Source organism: Haemaphysalis longicornis, unplaced genomic scaffold, assembly GCF_048455015.1.
Source record: "Haemaphysalis longicornis isolate Haplotype H1 unplaced genomic scaffold, Haemaphysalis longicornis Haplotype H1 scaffold_5, whole genome shotgun sequence".
In the NCBI taxonomy this organism is placed as follows: domain Eukaryota; kingdom Metazoa; phylum Arthropoda; class Arachnida; order Ixodida; family Ixodidae; genus Haemaphysalis; species Haemaphysalis longicornis.
Window position 1 is genome coordinate 126,474,294 of NW_027526385.1, and position 6,998 is coordinate 126,481,291.

At 43.9% G+C, this 6,998-nt stretch overlaps 1 non-coding gene across 1 annotated transcript; it reads right to left on the reverse strand.

Annotated features, from left to right (window-relative positions):
* Positions 1-2,548: 2,548 nt before the first annotated feature.
* Trnat-ggu (transfer RNA threonine (anticodon GGU)) lies at positions 2,549-2,621 on the reverse strand. The gene has a single exon. It is a non-coding gene; the product is annotated as a tRNA-Thr (tRNA).
* Positions 2,622-6,998: the final 4,377 nt, after the last annotated feature.

The following is a 6,998-nucleotide window of genomic DNA, read 5'->3' on the forward strand; positions in this document are numbered from 1 at the left end:
ACTTATGTAGCGATGTGCTCCAGTAAGGAGAGTAGAAGCGTTTAATAACAAGGCGAACTTGTGCCGGCAAACACTGGCGATCCACAAGCAAGCTAGAGCAAGCGACATGGGACTTCTTTCTCTTCCGTCCACCAGTCAGCACACACCCATTACTTGAAACAGTCCCGTTAGCCGGTCGGGGATTGCTCCCACCATAATAAAATCGCAGCAATATATATATATATATATAAATATAAATATATATATATATATATATATATATATATATATATATATATATATATATATATATAACACAGAAATAAGGGTTGGCAGTCGAGAAAACCTCGGAAAGCAAAGGGGAGGATGTGGTAGATCATTGAAACAGATTAAGAATTTGGAAAGAAAGAAAGAAAGTGAAGAAAAAATGCCCGCCAGGTGGGATCCGAACCCACGACCTCCAGAATACCGGTCTGGTGCGATAACCACTACGCTACCGGCGGGGCGATTTTCCCATTCACTTTCTGGGGTATTTATGTTAGGTATGTTTGTTTCCTGTGCTTGGGGGTGGTAGCCAGCGCCATTCGGACTAATCGGGGTGAAGGGGACCTTCTTTTTAACCCCCGGGTCGTGACTCGAGTGTCTACGACATGTCCAGAGTGGTCGACCAGCTTTGAACCCTCTTAAGCTCCCTTTGGCACCAAGACTGCCAGAACAGAGGCCCTCGCTATGCATGTAGCGAATCAGAATAGGAAATGAGGGGCTCGTTGAAAATAACACAGAAATAAGGGTTGGCAGTCGAGAAAACCTCGGAAAGCAAAGGGGAGGATGTGGTAGATCATTGAAAAAGATTAAGAATTTGGAAAGAAAGAAAGAAAGTGAAGAAAAAATGCCCGCCAGGTGGGATCCGAACCCACGACCTCCAGAATACCGGTCTGGTGCGATAACCACTACGCTACCGGCGGGGCGATTTTCCCATTCACTTTCTGGGGTATTTATGTTAGGTATGTTTGTTTCCTGTGCTTGGGGGTGGTAGCCAGCGCCATTCGGACTAATCGGGGTGAAGGGGACCTTCTTTTTAACCCCCGGGTCGTGACTCGAGTGTCTACGACATGTCCAGAGTGGTCGACCAGCTTTGAACCCTCTTAAGCTCCCTTTGGCACCAAGACTGCCAGAACAGAGGCCCTCGCTATGCATGTAGCGAATCAGAATAGGAAATGAGGGGCTCGTTGAAAATAACACAGAAATAAGGGTTGGCAGTCGAGAAAACCTCGGAAAGCAAAGGGGAGGATGTGGTAGATCATTGAAACAGATTAAGAATTTGGAAAGAAAGAAAGAAAGTGAAGAAAAAATGCCCGCCAGGTGGGATCCGAACCCACGACCTCCAGAATACCGGTCTGGTGCGATAACCACTACGCTACCGGCGGGGCGATTTTCCCATTCACTTTCTGGGGTATTTATGTTAGGTATGTTTGTTTCCTGTGCTTGGGGGTGGTAGCCAGCGCCATTCGGACTAATCGGGGTGAAGGGGACCTTCTTTTTAACCCCCGGGTCGTGACTCGAGTGTCTACGACATGTCCAGAGTGGTCGACCAGCTTTGAACCCTCTTAAGCTCCCTTTGGCACCAAGACTGCCAGAACAGAGGCCCTCGCTATGCATGTAGCGAATCAGAATAGGAAATGAGGGGCTCGTTGAAAATAACACAGAAATAAGGGTTGGCAGTCGAGAAAACCTCGGAAAGCAAAGGGGAGGATGTGGTAGATCATTGAAACAGATTAAGAATTTGGAAAGAAAGAAAGAAAGTGAAGAAAAAATGTATATATATATATATATATATAAATATATATCCCCACGCTTTTTTTAAGACTCAAAAAATTTTATCTGTCTCTATGATTCTAGATTTTCTTGATTTTAAACGCTTGTTCTGTCTTAATTTTACCTAGCCTCTCATTTCCCATTTCTGATTCGCTACATGCATAGCGAGAGCCTCTGTTATGGCAGTCTTCGTGCCAAAAAAAGCTTAAGAGGGTTCAATTCAGGCGGACCACTCCGACATGTCGTTGACACTCGAGTCTCGGGCCGTGGGATAACAAGAAGGTACCTTTCACCCCGAGTAGTCGGAGTGGCGATGGCTACCACCCCCAATTGCATGAAATTAAAATACCTTAACATAAGTACCCGGGAGAAAATGGGGGGGGGACCACCCCGCCCGTAGCGTAGTGATCATCGCGCCAAAACGGTATTCCGGAGGTAGTGGGTTGGGATCCCACCAGGCGGGTATTTTTTACCACATTCTTTTGGACTCTAAAATTCTTCATCTGTCTCTGAGACCTACCGCATTCCCCCCTAGCTATCCGAGGTATTCTTGACTGCCAACCCTTATTCTGTTTATATATATATATGTATATATATGTAGCGAATCAGAATAGGAAATGAGGGGCTCGTTGAAAATAACACAGAAATAAGGGTTGGCAGTCGAGAAAACCTCGGAAAGCAAAGGGGAGGATGTGGTAGATCATTGAAGCAGATTAAGAATTTGGAAAGAAAGAAAGAAAGTGAAGAAAAAATGTCCGCCAGGTGGGAACCGAACCCACGACCTCCAGAATACCGGTCTGGTGCGATAACCACTACGCTACCGGCGGGGCGATTTTCCCATTCACTTTCTGGGGTATTTATGTTAGGTATGTTTGTTTCCTGTGCTTGGGGGTGGTAGCCAGCGCCATTCGGACTAATCGGGGTGAAGGGGACCTTCTTTTTAACCCCCGGGTCGTGACTCGAGTGTCTACGACATGTCCAGAGTGGTCGACCAGCTTTGAACCCTCTTAAGCTCCCTTTGGCAACAAGACTGCCAGAACAGAGGCCCTCGCTATGCATGTAGCGAATCAGAATAGGAAATGAGGGGCTCGTTGAAAATAACTCAGAAATAAGGGTTGGCAGTCGAGAAAACCTCGGAAAGCAAAGGGGAGGATGTGGTAGATCATTGAAGCAGATTAAGAATTTGGAAAGAAAGAAAGAAAGTGAAGAAAAAATGCCCGCCAGGTGGGATCCGAACCCACGACCTCCAGAATACCGGTCTGGTGCGATAACCACTACGCTACCGGCGGGGCGATTTTCCCATTCACTTTCTGGGGTATTTATGTTAGGTATGTTTGTTTCCTGTGCTTGGGGGTGGTAGCCAGCGCCATTCGGACTGGCGCTGGCTACCAACGAGCCCCTCATTTTCAACGAGCCCCTCATTTCCTATTCTGATTCGCTACATGCATAGCGAGGGCCTCTGTTCTGGCAGTCTTGGTGCCAAAGGGAGCTTAAGAGGGTTCAAAGCTGGTCGACCACTCTGGACATGTCGTAGACACTCGAGTCACGACCCGGGGGTTAAAAAGAAGGTCCCCTTCACCCCGATTAGTCCGAATGGCGCTGGCTACCACCCCCAAGCACAGGAAACAAACATACCTAACATAAATACCCCAGAAAGTGAATGGGAAAATCGCCCCGCCGGTAGCGTAGTGGTTATCGCACCAGACCGGTATTCTGGAGGTCGTGGGTTCGGATCCCACCTGGCGGGCATTTTTTCTTCACTTTCTTTCTTTCTTTCCAAATTCTTAATCTGTTTCAATGATCTACCACATCCTCCCCTTTGCTTTCCGAGGTTTTCTCGACTGCCAACCCTTATTTCTGTGTTATTTTCAACGAGCCCCTCATTTCCTATTCTGATTCGCTACATGCATAGCGAGGGCCTCTGTTCTGGCAGTCTTGGTGCCAAAGGGAGCTTAAGAGGGTTCAAAGCTGGTCGACCACTCTGGACATGTCGTAGACACTCGAGTCACGACCCGGGGGTTAAAAAGAAGGTCCCCTTCACCCCGATTAGTCCGAATGGCGCTGGCTACCACCCCCAAGCACAGGAAACAAACATACCTAACATAAATACCCCAGAAAGTGAATGGGAAAATCGCCCCGCCGGTAGCGTAGTGGTTATCGCACCAGACCGGTATTCTGGAGGTCGTGGGTTCGGATCCCACCTGGCGGGCATTTTTTCTTCACTTTCTTTCTTTCTTTCCAAATTCTTAATCTGTTTCAATGATCTACCACATCCTCCCCTTTGCTTTCCGAGGTTTTCTCGACTGCCAACCCTTATTTCTGTGTTATTTTCAACGAGCCCCTCATTTCCTATTCTGATTCGCTACATGCATAGCGAGGGCCTCTGTTCTGGCAGTCTTGGTGCCAAAGGGAGCTTAAGAGGGTTCAAAGCTGGTCGACCACTCTGGACATGTCGTAGACACTCGAGTCACGACCCGGGGGTTAAAAAGAAGGTCCCCTTCACCCCGATTAGTCCGAATGGCGCTGGCTACCACCCCCAAGCACAGGAAACAAACATACCTAACATAAATACCCCAGAAAGTGAATGGGAAAATCGCCCCGCCGGTAGCGTAGTGGTCATCGCACCAGACCGGTATTCTGGAGGTCGTGGGTTCGGATCCCACCTGGCGGGCATTTTTTCTTCACTTTCTTTCTTTCTTTCCAAATTCTTAATCTGCTTCAATGATCTACCACATCCTCCCCTTTGCTTTCCGAGGTTTTCTCGACTGCCAACCCTTATTTCTGTGTTATGTATATATATATATATATATATATATATATATATATATATATACATATATATATATATATATACGTAACACTATTTATTGCTTGAACTACGTTATTTTGAAAACTGTTTTTGACTACATATTTTTTTTTATTGCCCTCTAGCCGTGATTTATTCCTACAAACACTATCCTTTTTCTTGCCTTTGCCTCTCCATGTCTCTGTTAGGTATTGCTAACACCTTTACCTCAGAGTGCACTCACCTCTGAAAAAAGGTAAGTATTTACTCTATACGTTAGTACAACGTCAATTGGTAAATGTCTTTCGCGTGTGTCTGGATCTTTAGCGATGTAGAATAATAAATGAGTGGCCCTTTGATTTTAGACATAAATAAGAGATACTGGTTGGCAGTAAAAAAAACCTGGGAGAGCCAAGGTTAGAATGTGGTAGTTCATTGAAACTGCTAAATAATTTAACAGGCCGAAGAAAAATGTGGAGAAAAAATGCTCGCTACCAAATGAGGCCAGTGCCTTCTTTAAAGTTATATATATATTTACGTACGCGGAAATAAATACATAAATATGCGTGCAAAAACATGCGTGCAAAAAAAAAAGCAGCGGTACTGACGTTTCAGGAAGAGGAATACATTAAAAAATGAAACGTCCTGAAACGTCTGTAAACTTCCATTTGTAAAATGGATTTCTCCTGTGTCCGTCTTGTTACTTAACGCCTGTTCCGGCGCTCTATCTGAGTTACTGTTATTTCCAGACTTTACATATTTATACATATATAGCTTTGCACGAACTCCAGCGCCACCAGATTAGTTCTTGGACCTAAAAGCAATGCATTCATTCAAATTACAAGTTTTGAATAAACTTAACAAGTTGGCTGGCGAACATTTTAGGGTTATAGTATGTCGCTATCATGCAAAAAAATGAACGCCTGAACTACATACAAAGAAAGGTCTGTTTTACTTTGGAAATAAATGAATTTTCAAGATGTTGTTACTTGTTTGCATGTTTTTGGGCCGGCATTGTCAGAAAATCGCATATCTACCTTTGCACAGCATCTGTCACAATGAGACTGTTTATGTGTATTAAGTTATGTTTCCATGAACGAACCGGTAACATCAAAATGGTGAATTTTCTTGGAAGACCACAGCACTCATTAAAAATACCAGGAGGTTGCCTTCAACATCACTAAAAAACCTTCAATTACCGTATTTCACCGTGGTAGATAAAAAGGTACTAGAGTGTTTGGTTAAAAAAAGTTTCAACGACACAAAAAAAATTTACTTTTTTTTTAAATGCACGCCTGTATAATGTGAATAAAGGATGCAGTGTCGTTTAATATGTTATTTTACCTATGATTTTCAAAGACGGCTGTAGTTCTTGGGCGTGAGAACCGCCTAAATTTCATCGTTTCTTTCTATATATCTGTCCCTATACTCACCTTTTGTGCCAAAAATATTTTGGATCAGTCAAAAAGGTGTATGTAGCTAGAACCATTCAAAACTCAAAACTGGTGGCATCCGTAAGTCTGTAATCCGTATTTAGCACAAAGAGAATCTCAGGTACATTTGAGGCAAAAACTTAATATCCAACCAGTTGCCACCGCGCTCTTTTATTCAGGAAGACATGTTCGGTTGGTGTTTACGACACCAAGAAAAAACGAATGTGTTTAACTGCCACATAAACGCTCCAGCAGAAGCGAAACGAAAGCAAGCATAAAAAACAACATTCTGCTTGTGATGTTGTAGGCGCAAGAAAAACAATTACGAAAATTTACATTGCCAAGAATAATGTAGCGGGACCAGTTCGAAGGCGAAATCTTTATATTTCATATAGAAACTCCCGATCAATTCATACCGAGAGGAGTGAGAGGGGAGGAAAAGAGCAAAACAGGCGGGAGTGCACCGCGGAAAAGCATTGCATGGTAGGGGCGCAGACGACTATCGTCTTTAAATCACTTTCGCACTAGAGTAAGCATATACGCTGCCGAATTTTAAGATAAAGTTCTTAACAAGGAGTCTACACGCATTAAAAGAGCAGTCCCAAAGAAAACGTTCCTCAATGAATATTTTGGTGGAACACCTAAGTAATTGTATATTTAATTTCTTTACAGCCAGAAAAATCTAGACGGTACCGATAGTTCGGTTTTTTGTTGTTTTGAAGTACACACACGCCATATCAGACGCACCAAAGAATAGAGGCGTCACTTGTTATCTTTGTCGACATTTTCAGCGCTATATAAAAATCCCTTGACCATTTTCGGAACTAAAACCCCCCTAACCTATTTAGCAAAATCACCTACAACCAGTAACATGCTCGGGACCTTGGGGCATTTGTGATAATCGTTTACCCATTAGAACCATGATTCCTATTCTGTTCGGGTGGAGAGCAATAAAGTACTCCAAAATGTTTGTTTTTACGGTTCAC